Raw genomic sequence first — 15949 nt, 5'->3', positions numbered from 1 at the left:
ACATCATTCTCCTAATGATGTGATCTCGTTATTAATGACATCCAATGTCCATAGTCAGGAAACCATGACCATCTATTGATCAACGAGCTAGTCAACTAGAGGCTCACTAGGGACATGTTGTGGTCTATGTATTCACACATGTATTATGGTTTCCGGTCAATACAATTATAGCATGAACAATAGACAATTATCATGAACAAGGAAATATAATAATAACCATTTTATTATTGCCTCTAGGGCATATTTCCAACAGTCTCCCACTTGCACTAGAGTCAATAATCTAGTTACATTGTGATGAATCGAACATCCATAGAGTTCTGGTGCTGATCATGTTTTGCTCGCGGAAGAGGTTTAGCCAATGGATCTACGACATTCAGATCCGTATGCACTTTACAAATATCTATGTCTCCATCTTGAACATTTTCAGGAATGGAGCTGAAGCAACGCTTGATGTGCCTGGTCTTCTTGTGAAACATGGGCTCCTTTGCAAGGGCAATAGCTCCAGTGTTGTCACAGAAGAGAGTCATCGGGCCCGACGCATTGGGAATAACTCCTAGGTCGGTAATGAGCTCCTTCATCCAGATTGCTTCATGCGCTGCCTCCGAGGCTGCCATGTACTCCTCTTCACATGTAGATCCCGCCATGATGCTTTGCTGCAACTGCACCAGCTTACTGCCCCACCATTCAAAATATACACGTATCCGGTTTGTGACTTGGAGTCATCCAGATCTGTGTTGAAGCTAGCATCGACGTAACCCTTTACGACGAGTTCTTCATCACCTCCATAAACAAGAAACATATCCTTAGTCCTCTTCAGGTACTTCAGGATATTCTTGACCGCTGTCTAGTGTTCCATGCCGGGATTTCTTTGGTACCTCCCTACCAAACTTACGGCAAGGCTTACATCAGGTCTGGTACACAGCATGGCATACATAATAGACCCTATGGCTGAGGCATAGGGGATGACACTCATCTTTTCTCTATCTTCTACCGTGGTCGGATTTTGAGCCGAGCTCAATTTCACACCTTGCAATACAGGCAAGAACCCCTTCTTGGACTGATCCATATTGAACTTCTTCAATATCTTATCAAGGTATGTGCTTTGTGAAAGACCTATGAGGCATCTCGATCTATCTCTATAGATCTTGATGCCTAATATGTAAGCAGCTTCTCCAAGGTCCTTCATTGAAAAACACTTATTCAAGTAGGCCTTTATGCTTTCCAAAAGTTCTATATCATTTCCCATCAATAGTATGTCATCCACATATAACATGAGAAATGATATAGAGCTCCCACTCACTTTCTTGTAAACGCAGGCTTCTCCATAAGTTTGGATAAACCAAAACGCTCTGATCATTTCATCAAAGCGAATGTTCCAACTCCGAGATGCTTGCACCAGCCCATAGATGGAGCGCTGGAGCTTGCATACCTTGTTACCATTCTTAGGATCAACAAAACCTTTCGGCTACATCATATACAACTCTTCCTTAAGGAAGCCATTAAGGAATGCCGTTTTGACGTCCATTTGCCATATCTCATAATCATAGAATGCGGCAATTGCTAACATGATTCAGACGGACTTCAGCTTCGCTATGGGTGAGAAGGTCTCATCATAGTCAACCCCTTGAACTTGTCAATAACCCTTAGCGACAAGCCGAGCCTTATAGATGGTAACATTACCATCCGCGTCCGTCTTCTTCTTAAAGATCCATTTATTTTCTATCGCTCGCCGATCATCAGGCAAGTCTGTCAAAGTCCATACTTTGTTTTCATACATGGATCCTATCTCGGATTGCATGGCTTCAAGCCATTTGTTGGAATCTGGGCCCGCCATCGCTTCTTCATAGTTCGAAGGTTCACCGTTGTCTAACAACATGATTTCCAGGACAGGGTTTCCATACCATTCTGGTGTGGAACGTGTCCTTGTGGACCTACGAAGTTCAGTAGAAACTTGATCCGAAGTACCTTGATCATCATCATTAATTTCCTCTCTAGTCGGTGCAGGCACCACAGAAACATCTTCCAGAGCCGTGCTACTTTTCGGTTCAAGAGGCAATACTTCATCAAGTTCTACTTTCCTCCCACTTACTTCTTTCGAGAGAAACTCTTTCTCCAGAAAGTACCCGTTCTTGGCAACAAAGATCTTGCCTTCGGATCTGAGGTAGAAGGTATACCCAATGGTTTCCTTAGGGTATCCTATGAAGATGCATTTTTCCGACTTGGGTTCGAGCTTTTCAGGTTGAAGTTTCTTGACATAAGCTTCGCATCCCCAAACTTTTAGAAACGACAGCTTAGGTTTCTTCCCAAACCATAATTCATACGGTGTCGTCTCAACGGATTTAGACGGTGCCCTATTTAAAGTGAATGTGCCTGTCTCTAAAGCGTATCCCCAAAATGATAGCGGTAAATCTGTAAGAGACATCATAGATCGCACCATATCCAATAGAGTGCGATTACGATGTTCGGACACACCGTTACGCTGAGGTGTTCTAGGCGGCGTGAGTTGTGAAACAATTCCACATTTCCTTAAGTGCGTACCAAACTCGCGACTCAAATATTCTCCCCCACGATCTGATCGTAAGAACTTTATTTTTCTGTCACGTTGATTCTCCACCTCACTCTGAAATTCCTTGAACTTTTCAAAGGTCTCAGACTTGTGTTTCATAAGTAGACATACCCATGTCTACTTAAGTCATCAGTGAGAGTGAGAACATAACGATAGCCACCGCGAGCCTCAACGCTCATTGGACCGCATACATCAGTATGTATGATTTCCAAGAAGTTGGTTGCTCGCTCCATTGTTCCAGAGAACGGAGTCTTGGTCATTTTGCCCATGAGGCATGGTTCGCACGTGTCAAATGATTCGTAATCAAGAGACTCCAAAAGTCCATCTGCATGGAGCTTCTTCATGCGTTTGACACCAATGTGACCAAGGCGGCAGTGCCACAAATATGTGGGACTATCATTATTAACCTTACATCTTTTGGTATTCACACTATGAATATGTGTAACATCACGTTCGAGATTCAATAAGAATAAACCATTGACCAGCGGGGCATGACCATAAAACATATCTCTCAATAAATAGAACCACCATTATTCTCGGATTTAAATGAGTAGCCATCTCGCATTAAACGAGATTCAGATACAATGTTCATGCTCAAAGCTGGCACTAGATAACAATTATTGAGGTTTGAAACTAATCCCGTAGGTAAATGTAGAGGTAGCGTGCCGACGGCGATCACATCGACCATGGAACCATTCCCGACGCGCATCGTCACCTCCTCCTTCGCCAGTCTTCGCTTATTCCGCAGCTCTTGTTTTGAGTTACAAATATGAGCAACCGCACCGGTATCAAATACCCTAGAGCTACTACGAGTACTGGTAAGGTACACATCAATAACATGTATATCACATATACCTTTGGTGTTGCCGGCCTTCTTGTCCGCTAAGTACTTGGGGCAGTTCCGCTTCCAGTGACCGTTTCTCTTGCAATAAAAGCACTCAGTCTCAGGTTTGGGTCCATGCTTTGGCTTCTTCCCGGCAACTGGCTTACTGGGCGCGGCAACTCCCTTGTCGTCCTTCTTGAAGTTCTTCTTACCCTTGCCTTTCTTGAAACTAGTGGTTTTATTGACCATCAACACTTGATGTTCCTTTTTGATCTCCACCTCCGCTGATTTCAGCATTGAATATACCTCAGGAATGGTTTTCTCCATCCCTTGCATATTGAAATTCATCACAAAGCTCTTGTAGCTAGGTGGGAGCGACTGAAGGATTCTGTCAACGACCGCGTCATCTGGGAGATTAACTCCCAGCTGAGACAAGCGGTTGTGCAACCCAGACATTTTGAGTTTGTGCTCGCTGACAGAACTATTCTCCTCCATCTTACAACTGTAGAACTAATCGGAGACTTCATATCTCTCGACCCGGGCATGAGCTTAGAAAACCATTTTCAGCTCTTGGAACATCTCATATGCTCTGTGCTGCTCAAAACGCTTTTGGAGCCCCGGTTCTAAGCTGTAAAGCATGCCGCACTGAACCAGGGAGTAATCATCACTACACGACTGCCAGGCGTTCATAACGTGTTGAGTTGCTGGGAAAACGGGTGCTTCACCTAGCGGTGCTTCTAGGACATATGCTTTCTTGGCAGCTATGAGGATGATCCTCAAGTTCTGGACCCAATCCGTATAGTTGCTACCATCGTCTTTCAGCTTGGTTTTCTCTAGGAACGTGTTGAAGTTGAGGGCAACATTAGCGTGGGCCATTTGGTCTACAAGACATATTGTAAAGATTTTAGACTAAGTTCATGATAATTAAGTTTATCTAATCAAATTATTTAATGAACTCCCACCCAGATAGACATCCCTCTAGTCATCTAAGTGATACATGATCCGAGTCAACTAGGCCATGTCCGATCATCACGTGAGACGGACTAGTCATCATCAGTGAACATCCTCATGTTGACTGTATCTGCTATACAACTCATGTTCGACCTTTCGGTCTCTTGTGTTTCGAGGCCATGTATGTACACGCTAGGCTCGTCAAGTCAACCTAAGTGTTTTGCATGTGTAAATCTGGCTTACACCCGTTGTATGCGAATGTTAGAATCTATCACACCCGATCATCACGTGGTGCTTCGAAACAACGAACTTTCGCAACGGTGCACAGTTAGGGGAACACTTTCTTGAAATTTTATGAGGGATCATCTTATTTATGCTACCGTCATTTTAAGCAAATAAGATGTAAAAACATGATAAACATCACATGCAATCAAATAGTGACATGATATGGCCAATATCATTTTTCTCCTTTTTGTCTCCATCTTCGGGGCGCCATGATCATCATCGTCACCGGCATGACACCATGATCTCCATCATCATGATCTCCATCATCGTGTCTTCATGAAGTTGTCTCGCCAACTATTACTTCTACTACTATGGCTAACGGTTTAGCAATAAAGTAAAGTAATTACATGTCGTTACTCAATGACACGCAAGTCATACAATAAATTAAGACAACTCCTATGGCTCCTGCCGGTTGTCATACTCATCGACATGCAAGTCGTGATTCCTATTACAAGAACATGATCAATCTCATACATCACATATATACCATTCATCACATCCTTTTGGCCATATCATATCACACGACATATGCTGCAAGAACAAGTTAGACGTCCTCTAATTGTTGTTGCAAGTTTTTACATGGCTGCTGTAGGTTTCTAGCAAGAACGTTTCTTACCTACGCCAAAACCACAATGTGGTATGCCAATTGCTATTTACCCTTCATAAGGACCCTTTTCATCAAATCCGATCCGACTAAAGTGGGAGAGACAGACACCCGCTAGCCACCTTATGCACCTAGTGCATGTCGGTCGGTGGAATCTGTCTCACGTAAGCGTACGTGTAAGGTCGGTCCGGGCCGCTTCATCCCACGATGCCACCGAATCAAGATAAGATTAGTAACAGCAAGTAAATTGACAAAATCGACGCCCACAACGTCTTGTGTTCTACTCATGCATAGAAACTACGCATAGACCTAGCTCATGATGCCACTGTTGGGGATCGTCGCAGAAATTAAAAAATTTCTACGCATCACCAAGATCAATCTATGGAGTAACTAGCAACGAGAGAGAGGAGAGTGCATCTTCATACCCTTGAAGATCGCGAAATGGAAGCATTGTAAGAACGTTGTTGGAGGAGTCGTACACGTAGCGATTCAGATCGCGGTCGATTCCGATCTTAGCGCCAAACAACGGCGCCTCCGTATTCAACACACGTGCAGCCCGGTGACGTCTCCCACGCCTTGATCTAGCAAGGAGGAGGGAGAGGTTGGCGAACATGACTCCAGCAGTAGCACGACAGCGTGGTGGTGTTGGAGCAGCGGTTCTCCGGCAAGCCTTCGCCAAGCTCAAATGGAGGAGGAGAGGTGTTGGAGAGGGGGAGGGCTGCGTGTTGGATGTGGTGCTGCTGCCCTCCCTCCTCCCCTCTATTTATAGGGTGAAGGGGGAAGGGGGCTGGCTCCTCTAGATGAGATCTAGAGGGGGGAGGCGGCCAAGGGGAGGGGGCTTGCCCCCCAAGCCAAGGGGGACGCTGTCGGTGTCAAAACCGGCGGATCTCGGGTAGGGGGTCCCGAACTGTGCGTCTAGGCGGATGGTAACAGGAGACAAGGGACATGATGTTTTTACCCAGGTTTGGGCCCTCTCGATGGAGGTAAAACACTACTCCTGCTTGATTGATATTGATGATATGGGTAGTACAAGAGTGGATCTACCACGAGATCAAGGAGGCTAAACCCTAGAAGCTAGCCTATGGTATGATTGTTGTTGTGTCCTACGGACTAAAACCCTCCGGTTTATATAGACACTGGAGAGGGCTAGGGTTACACAGAGTCGGTTACAATGGTAGGAGATCTACATATCCGTATCGCCAAGCTTGCCTTCCATGCTAAGGAAAGTCCCATCCAGACACGGGATGAAGTCTTCAATCTTGTATCTTCATAGTCTTGGATTCCGGCCGATGATGATAGTTCGGCTATCCGGACACCCCCCTAGTCCAGGACTCCCTCAGTAGCCCCCAAACCAGGCTTCAATGACGACGAATCCGGCGCGTATATTGTCTTCGGCGTTGCAAGGCGGGTTCTCCTCCCAATTTCATGTGCTCACCGAATAGTGTCTGGCTTCCTTATAAATGTTGCGCTCCTTGGCTTCCACGTCCAATAATGGCCCTCTTCCATGTGTCGTATGAATGTGGAAAGCCAGGGTATTTTTATGTTTTGCCCCTAGCTACGCGAATAAGCTGCCTATAAGAGGAGCAAGGATCTAGATCCGAATCACACCATCCCCCTCCCGCGAGTACTCATCGAAGCGCTTCTGACAAAAATCCATTCCATCATGGACAGTCATCGCGGCTCCTCCTCTCGCGCTCCCAGTCCTCAGCCCGGAGATTTGAGGAGATGTTCAGTCCCGCATAGCGAGCTAGTGACACTCCAGGCCGAGGGTTACCTTCCCCCAGCCTTCATGGTTCCAGTTCGAGCCAGACTGGCCACCTACAAGGGTAGGAAGCAGGCGGAGAGTGTCCCCAATCCCTCTAGAGGAGAGCGGGTATGCTTCGTCCCTTATCTGATAAGAGGACTTGGATTTCCCATACATCCGTTTCTCTGGGGGCTCCTGGAGTTCTATGGACTCCAGCTTCACCACCTTACACCTGCGTCCATCTTGCACATCGCGGGTTTTGTAGCTCTTTGCGAGTTGTTCTTGGGCATCGAGCCCCATTTTGCAATGTGGAAGAGATTGTTTTGCCTCGTACCCCGTTCTCACGAGGGGTCGATATACCAAGTGGGCGGAGCCGAAATATGGCGCATCGCCGGGACCAGATATCTATCCGGAACCCCGAAGAAGGCGTCCAAAGACTGGCCTTCAGAATGGTTTTATATGGAAGACGCCCCACTACCGGACCCAGTTCGGATCGGCCTCCCAGAGTTCAGCAATGCTCCTCTGAAGAAACGCCTGAGTTGGCGCCCGCGGAGCCCTCGACGGGAAGATGATAGGAGCGTCCAATATCTGATGGGCCGGATAAGGTTACTGGCCCATTCCGGATTGACCATGATTGGAGTCATGGCCACGTGCATTATGCGAGGGGTGTAGCCGCTCCAATATAGGGGCCACCCAGGTGGGATTTCAACGGGGAGAATGACGCCACCCGTCATGGCCGCAAGGGGCTGGGATCGACTGCCGATCTGGTGAAGATCCTGTCCGGCTTGTACAAGGGGGAGAAGGAGGACTTCCTCCACACGAGTCCACTAAATGGATTCTCCATGAATAACCCTCGAAGCTGGGTAAGCGGACGTTTATTTATCCGATCCATATTCCACAGTTAGGTGTCTCACTTCGTGATTTCGACGCAGGAGCTGCGTCGGGACGTAGAGGGCATACACAGCCCGACTCCACAACCCGAGGATCTGGGACGATCCCTTGATCCGGCCTTCGAGGAGGATCCATACATAGAGGTGGAGCTGATAGATGGGGTGTTCCACACTCTTAGCGTGGATAATGCTTTAGTCGCCATTACGGCCGACTACCCCGGTTTAACTCTGGCTTCCCAGGTAACTGCGACCGAGGTCTTGTCATTATTACTCATCCATGCTTATTTCCGAACACTGTATACCAACGGCGTCCCGCAGGAGGTACCTTTAGGGTGGGAAGCCGGATCCGCGGCGGCTGACCAACAAGGGTCAGTTCGGCCCAGCAGGCGGAAGAGGAGTGCGACGCGAATCGAAACCTCGCCGCAACGGTATGGAGCACCACCGTATTTAAGGGAAAGATTCCTGGGGGGTATATTAACACTCCTGATTCTTCTAGGAGAAAGAGCGCTCGCCGGACTGTGCCCGGAGAGGTTGCCAATCAAGCCTCCGCCAGCCAGGTTCCAACGCCTGGTCCGGAGGGGGAGGCGAACACAAGGCGTGAGCCGGATGCTCCTCCAATGGAGGATGCCGACAGGCTGTCCGCCACCAGGTCTGAGGTGGAGAGCGCCATGAATCATAGGCGCCGCCGCACAGTTCTTCGTGACGCGTGTTTCTCCTCGGAGGTGTTGAATGCCTTTAATGCAGGGGATGCGCACCTCCGTGCCGCTCAAGATGGTCTAACCAGAGCCACGAAGCTGCATGTAAAGGACATACGGGTGAGAAATTTTAATAGTTATATATGCCAGTAGCCCCCGAGACTTAAAATAGTTAGAGTAACTAATTTAAGGATCATTTATTATGCAGGATCTTACAGAGAAGAATACCCACCTATCTCAGGAGCTTCAAGGGTGCAAGGCCCAACTTGAGGCCGCACTATCCGCTGCAGGGGGAGCCACGGAGACCCCCTCTGGAATACATACTTCGAAAAGATAATTAGTTTATGAAGTGCGGTGTGTGTGTAAGTCTGACAATAATATTGCAGAGGGTGCCGGACTGGATCCGAACAAGCAACATCTGCTGCGCCAGCTGAAGGCCGGCGAGAAGGTGCTTATAAGGGTGCAGCAGGAGAGGAACAAACTCCAAGATGCCAACACCCAGCTGGGCGAAGAATTAAAAGATGTTTGGGTCCAGCTGTCTGACTCCATGAAGGAGAATCGACAGCTTCGTCGCGGCATCTACAGTAAGTGATTGAGCAAACTATTTTGAAAAGAAGAGTTCGGCGAGGAAGTCGATTGACAGAAATGTGTCTGTAGGTGTGCTCACAGGTCGTCCTGCGGAGGAAATGCCCGGTTCAACGGGTGACCAACTTCCCGAGCTGCTGCAACTGCACGAATGTGTTCGGCAAGCGATGAGTGGCGTTGCCCAGGCCTTGTGGCCGTCCGTCTCCCTACCCGAGGGTCTTGGAGGGCTTGCGGAGAAGCTTCAGGGAGCACGACAGTGCTTCCGTCTGTGGAAGATATCGGCCTGCCGTCAAGGCGCCAGGGAGGCTTGGGCCATGGTCAAGACGCGGTACACGAAGGCGGATCCGAACCACATGGCCGAGGTCGGACCTGTGGGGCCCGATGGGAAGGAGTTCCCTGTGAGCTTAATGTACGGCCAAGTAGAGTTGGCCGCTAAGTATTCCCAACGGGACTGTAAATTAGACAGCCTGTTAGATGGGATTGAAGAGGAGTACAATCAGTCAATTTGACGATGTATTTTAAAATGACATGTATAATGCCTTCTAGCCGGATTGTAGATCGTTTGTCTTTGCGGACCTTTTCGCTTCAACCTCGGGACCCAACAGTCCGGAGTGTGTCCGAATACCCTCACGGTTATGTAAAAACCGGGGCATGCATGGAGACCAGGCGTAGGGGTCATTAGTGCTTTATCAGACAAGTGCCCAACTAGTTATGTTATATTACATGGTTAGTAAGAAACATCTTCCAGGGAGAATAGTTCCGTTAGGGGTTCCTTTCCCTGGGAGGCATGCCCTAAAGTGCATGTCTGGACTGCGAAAAGAGCAGAAAAGCATCTGGGGGCAGATAAATAAATAGGTAAAAAGTCATCTTTCAAGTCACCGACCGAATATTCCCTTAAGAACGCTAGCTTTCGGCTTCACCTAGTCTGAGGTATACATCCGGCTGACCCGGCAGTAACAATCACAGAGGTGCTCCCTTTACCTCCTAGCCGAACAATTGGGAACGTAGGGGTAAGCACAGGAGCCAGGCAACCCAGCTTGGCCAAAACTTAAGTCATATCGATGCATATAATGGTGAATAAAAGGTACATGCGGAAGTGTGACACATGTGTTGGGCATGAAGCCTGTATAAATAAGCTTCTGTTAAAGAAGCCCCCAGGTATAATGAGTGCGAGCAGCATGTCAAGTGTGTGCGAATAATGCGCAGATCAGCCCTCAAAGGCTTTATGAAAAAGGTGGGAAAGAAAGAGAGAAACAGAAGACAGCTAAAGTATAAAATGTGGACGGAGGGAGGAAACGAACTGTGAGTCCAGTGCTAAGCGTAGAATCTTCGGAGACGGGCTGCGTTCCATGGGTTCGGCTCGAGTCGGTTGTCCGATGCGTTACGTAGACGGTATGCTCCGCCGGTCAGGACTTGGTCGATGATGAAGGGACCTTCCCATTTGGGCTTGAGTTTGTCCTTTTTCTTGTCCGGCAGGCATAGAACTAGTTCGCCAACATTGTAAGTTTTGGCCCGTACTTCTCTGTTTTGATATCTTCGAGCCTGCTGCTGATAGAATGCGGAACGAGCTTTTGCCACGTCGCGCTCCTCCTCCAATGCGTCCAAACTGTACTGCTGATCCAACTCGGCTTCTCTTTCTTCGTACATGCGCACTCGAGGTTAGTCATGAATTATATCGCAGGGCAAAACTGCCTCTGCGCCGTATACCATAAAGAATGGTGTGAATCTGGTGGTATGATTTGGCGTGGTCCGCAGCCCCCAGAGTACGGAGTCGAGCTCCTCTACGCAGTGCGTGTTAGATTCCATGAGGGACCGCACTAACCTGGGTTTAATGCCGCTCATGATTAGACCATTTGCTCGTTCGACTTGACCGTTAGTTTGAGGGTGATAGACTGAAGCGTAGTCGAGCTTGATGCCCATGTTTTTGCACCAGAGTTTAACCTCGTCGGCCGTGAAGTTTGTGCCGTTATCAGTGATGATGCTATGGGGGACACCGTAACGATGTACTACCCCTGATATGAAGTCTATCAAGGGTCCGGATTCGGCCGTCTTAACTGGCTTGGCCTCTATCCATTTGGTGAATTTATCCACCATGACCAATAGGTATTTTTGCTTGTGGGTTCCCCCTTTAAGGGGTCCAACCATGTCAAGCCCCCAGACCGCAAACGGCCAGGTGATGGGTATAGTTTTGAGGGCGGTGGGTGGCATGTGGCTCTGATTAGCAAAGAGCTGGCAACCGACGCATCATTGGACTAAGTCCTGAGCATCTGCCCGGGCCGTCGTCCAATAAAATCCTGTACGGAAGGCCTTGCCTACAAGGGGCCGGGCCGCAGCATGGTGCCCGCCGAGTCCGGCGTGAATTTCAGCTAGAAGATTTCGCCCTTCCTCTTTGGAGATGCACCTTTGAAGGACTCCGGTTGTGCTTTTCTTATAAAGCTCTCCCTCATGGACCTTCTAGGCTTTAGATCGCTGAACTATGCAGCGGGCCTCATTTTGGTCTTCGGGGAGTTCCTGCCTAATTAAGTAGGCGAGGAATGGTTCTGTCCACGGGGCAATTACTGCCATTATTTCATGGGCTGAAGGTGTTATTTCATCGGCTGAGCCACCGATTGTGTCAGAATGTTCGGTGTTGGGCGGTGCGGTTGGTTCCAGACTCCTCTTCCCATACTACAGATGGCTTAAAGAGCCGCCCCAGGAAGATGTTTGGAGGGACGGCATCGCGTTTTGCGCTGATGCGTGCCAACACGTCGGCTGCCTAGTTGTTATCCCGGGCTACATGGTGGAATTCGAGTCCTTCGAACCGAGCTGACATTTTTAAGGCGGCGTTACGGTAGGCTGCCATTTTCGGATCCTTGGCATCAAAGTCTCCGTTTACTTGTGATATTGCGAGGTTTGAATCCCCGCGGACCTCTAGGCGTTGAATGCCCATGGAGATGGCCATCCGGAGACCATGTAGAAGGGCCTCGTATTCGGCTGCATTGTTGGAGTCCGTGTACATTATTTGAAGTACATATTGGACCGTGTCTCCGGTTGGGGACGTCAAGACGACGCCAGCCCCCAAGCCGGCCAACATTTTAGAGCCGTCGAAGTGCATGGTCCAATTGGAGTATGCGCCGTACTCTTTAGGGAGTTCGGCTTCAGTCCATTTAACGATGAAGTCAGCCAAAACTTGCGACTTTATAGCTCGCCGCGGTCCCTTCGATCAGAAGTGATCGGGCAAGAGGACCATGGATTGAACTTTGGGGCGACTGGCTCCATCGCGTATACGTCCCTGAGTGCACGCTTCCGCTCCCTTTTGGGTATGTGGGTTGCGTATATCATGTTCACCATCCGCACTTGTGGGGGGAAACCCTTCTATCCTATATTATTCGGCGGCCGGGTCTCTTCCTCGTCATCGCTATGCAGCCCCTTGTCATTGTTTTCAGCAATTAACTTGCCTAGCTGCTTGAATACCCAACAATCCCTGTTGGTGTGATTAGCTAGCTTTTCAGGGGTGCCGTGTATCTGGCAAGAGCGGTCGAGTATTCGGTCCAAATTGGACGGACCCGGAGTAGTTCTTTTGAATGGCTTTTTCCGCTGACCGGGTTTGGAGCCTCTGAATCCGGCGTTGACTGCCGTATCCTCAGTGTTATCGCCGTTAACGCGGCGTTTGCTCTTGTTGCGACGCGACCTGCCATTGCGGTCCTTGGTATCCGGACTGCCAGAATTTTTGCTGAGGTTGTTACTGCGGGCTAGCCAGCTGTCCTCTCCCGCGCAGAAGCGGGTCATCAGTGATGTGAGGGCTGCCATGGATTTCGGCTTTTCCTGTCCTAGGTGCCGGGCAAGCCACTCGTCGCGGATGTTATGTTTGAAGGCTGCGAGGGCCTCTGCATGCGGACAGTCGACGATTTGATTTTTCTTTGTTGAGAACCATGTCCAGAATTGTCTGGCCAATTCGTCTGGCTGCTGAATTATGTGGCTTAGGTCATCGGCGTCTGGTGGTCGCACATATCTGCCCTGGAAGTTGTCAAGGAATGCGGCTTCCAGGTCCTCCCAACACCCAATTGATTCTGCTGGCAAGCTGTTAAGCCAATGCCGAGCTGGTCCTTTAAGAAGTGTGGGAGATATTTGATGGCGTGAAGATCGTCACCGCGGGCCATGTGGATATGAAGGAGATAGTCTTCGATCCAAACCGCGGGGTCTGTTGTGCCATCGTAGGATTCAATGTTCACGGGTTTGAACCCTTCGGGGATTTGATGATCCATTACTTCATCTGTGAAGCATAGTGGGTGTGCGGCGCCTCTATATTGGGCTATATCACGATGTAGCTCAAGCGAGCTTTGTCTACTGTGTTCGGCCCGACCGGAGTTGCTGTATCCGGCGCGACAGTCGTCGTCGCGCATCATGGGGCGCCCACGCGATCCGTAGATCGATCTTGATTGTCTTGCCTTATCCTCCAATATGTCTCGCAAGTCTGGCGCATTCTCCCGTGGCTTCGTACTTTTTGAGCGATGCCGGGGTACGGTTCTAGTGGAGGGCCTAGAGCCCTTTCTGTCGTGGCCACGAGGTGGTCGGTCAGCCGTATTGTGCGCTGGTGATGCAGGTTTATATGCCTCCTCCTCTAATCGGGGGAGCAGCTTGCGTTTGGGGTAGCTTTTGGAGGGGCGTTCGAGTCCATGCTCTTCGGCCGCGAGGACTTTGGTCCATCTGTCGGCTAGCAGATTTTGATCAGCTCTAAGCTGTTGCTGCTTTTTCTTGAGGCTGTTTTCCGTGGCCATAAGCCTGCGTTTAAAACGCTCTTGTTCGACGGGATCCTCAGGCACGAAGAATTCGTCGTCGTCGAGGCTTGCCTCGTCTCCCGAGGGAGGCATGTAATTATCATCGTCTACCTCTTCGTCTGCCGCCCTCTCATGAGGGCTGGCTTCTTCGTCCTCCTATGGTGAATTTTGCTGGAGGGGGTTGTCTTCGGCACTGTCTGGGGTGTTATTGTCTCCGGTGCCGGAATCTCCATTCTTGCTGTGGCGGGATTTAGAGCGGCGCCGCTGACGCCGACGTTTAGGCTGTTTCTTGGAAGGATCCTCCTCCGCTGTTCCATCGCCATTCCCATCCTTTGGGGTGTCCACCATGTATATGTCCTATGACGAGGAGGCTTTCCAGTGCCCAGTAGGCGCTGGTTCTTGGTCGTCTCCGGCATCGTCGTCCATACCGTCGATGTCTTCGGAGTCGTAGTCTAGCATGTCGGTTAGATCGTCGACAGTGGCTACGAAGTGGGTGGTGGGTGGGCTTTGAATTTCTTCGTTGTCCACATCCCAACCGTCCTGACCGTGACCCGGCCAGGGCTCTCCTGATAACGAGAGATACTTTAGCGAATTCAGGATATCGCCGAAAGGCGAGTGCTGAAAGATGTCCGCGGCGGTGAACTCCATGATCGGCGCCCAATCGGATTCGATTGGTAGGGGCGCAGGAGGTTCGGAGTCCGGCGAGGAGTCCGGCACCTCGGAGTCACGAGCTTCACAAGGGACAAGGTCGGTATTCGGCTCCATCACCGTAGATGTAGCAGCCCCCGAGGCGGTGTCTAGCCACCCATCCTCGATCTGCGCAGTCGGCTCCGAATTAAGGGTCGGAGCGGACTCATGTGCGGCCTCCAGGACACTGTCCGGAAGCAGAGCTAAATCAAGCCCATCGAGACAGTGCCGCACGCTCGGCTGTGGCTCGAATCCGTCGAAGATCAAGTCTCCGCGGATGTCAGCCGTGAAGTTCAAACTTCCGAATCTGACCTGGTGGCCAGGGGCATAGCTTTCAATCTGCTCCATATGGCCAAGCGAATTGGCCCGCATTGCAAAGCCGCCGAATACGAAGATCTGTCTTGGGAGAAAGGTCTCACCCTGGACCGCGTCGTGGTTGATGATCGAAGGAGCCATCGGGCCTATATGCGATGGCACAGAGGAACTCTCAATGAAAGCACCAATGTCGGTGTCAAAACCAGCAGATCTCGGGTAGGGGGTCCCGAACTGTGCGTCTAGGCGGATGGTAACAGGAGACAAGGGACACGATGTTTTTACCCAGGTTCGGGCCCTCTCGATGGAGGTAAAACCCTACTCCTGCTTGATTGATTTTGATGATATGGGTAGTACAAGAGTGGATCTACCACGAGATCAAGGAGGCTAAACCCTAGAAGCTAGCCTATGGTATGATTGTTGTTGTGTCCTATGGACTAAAACCCGCCGGTTTATATAGACACCGGATAGGGCTAGGGTTACACAGAGTCGGTTACAATGGTAGGAGATCTACATATCCGTATCGCCAAGCTTGCCTTCCACGCCAAGGAAAGTCCCATCCGGACACGGGACGAAGTCTTCAATCTTGTATCTTCATAGTCTTGGAGTCCGGCCGATGATGATAGTTCGGCTATCCGGACACCCCCCTAGTCCAGGACTCCCTCAGACGCCCCCTTTAGGGTTCCCCCCTACCCTAGGCGCATGGGCCCTAGGGGAATGGCGCCCAGCCCACTTAGGGGCTGGTTCCCTTCCACATACATCCCATAGGGCCCTCCGGGGCAGGTGGACCCTCCAGGTGGACCCCCGGAACCCCCTTCGGTGGTCCCGGTACAATACCGGCAAACCCTCGAATACTTCCGGTGACCGTATGATGACTTCCCATATATAAATCTTCACCTTCAGACCATTTCGGAACTCCTCGTGACATCCGGGATCTCACCCGGGACTCCGAACAACATTCGGTAACCACATACAAACTTTCCCTATAACCCTAGCGTCATCGAACCTTAAGTGTGTAGACCCTACGGGTTCGAGAATCATGCAGACGTG

This window comes from Triticum aestivum, chromosome 2B (genome assembly GCF_018294505.1).
Source record: "Triticum aestivum cultivar Chinese Spring chromosome 2B, IWGSC CS RefSeq v2.1, whole genome shotgun sequence".
Classification (NCBI taxonomy): domain Eukaryota; kingdom Viridiplantae; phylum Streptophyta; class Magnoliopsida; order Poales; family Poaceae; genus Triticum; species Triticum aestivum.
This window is presented reverse-complemented; position numbering follows the sequence as displayed.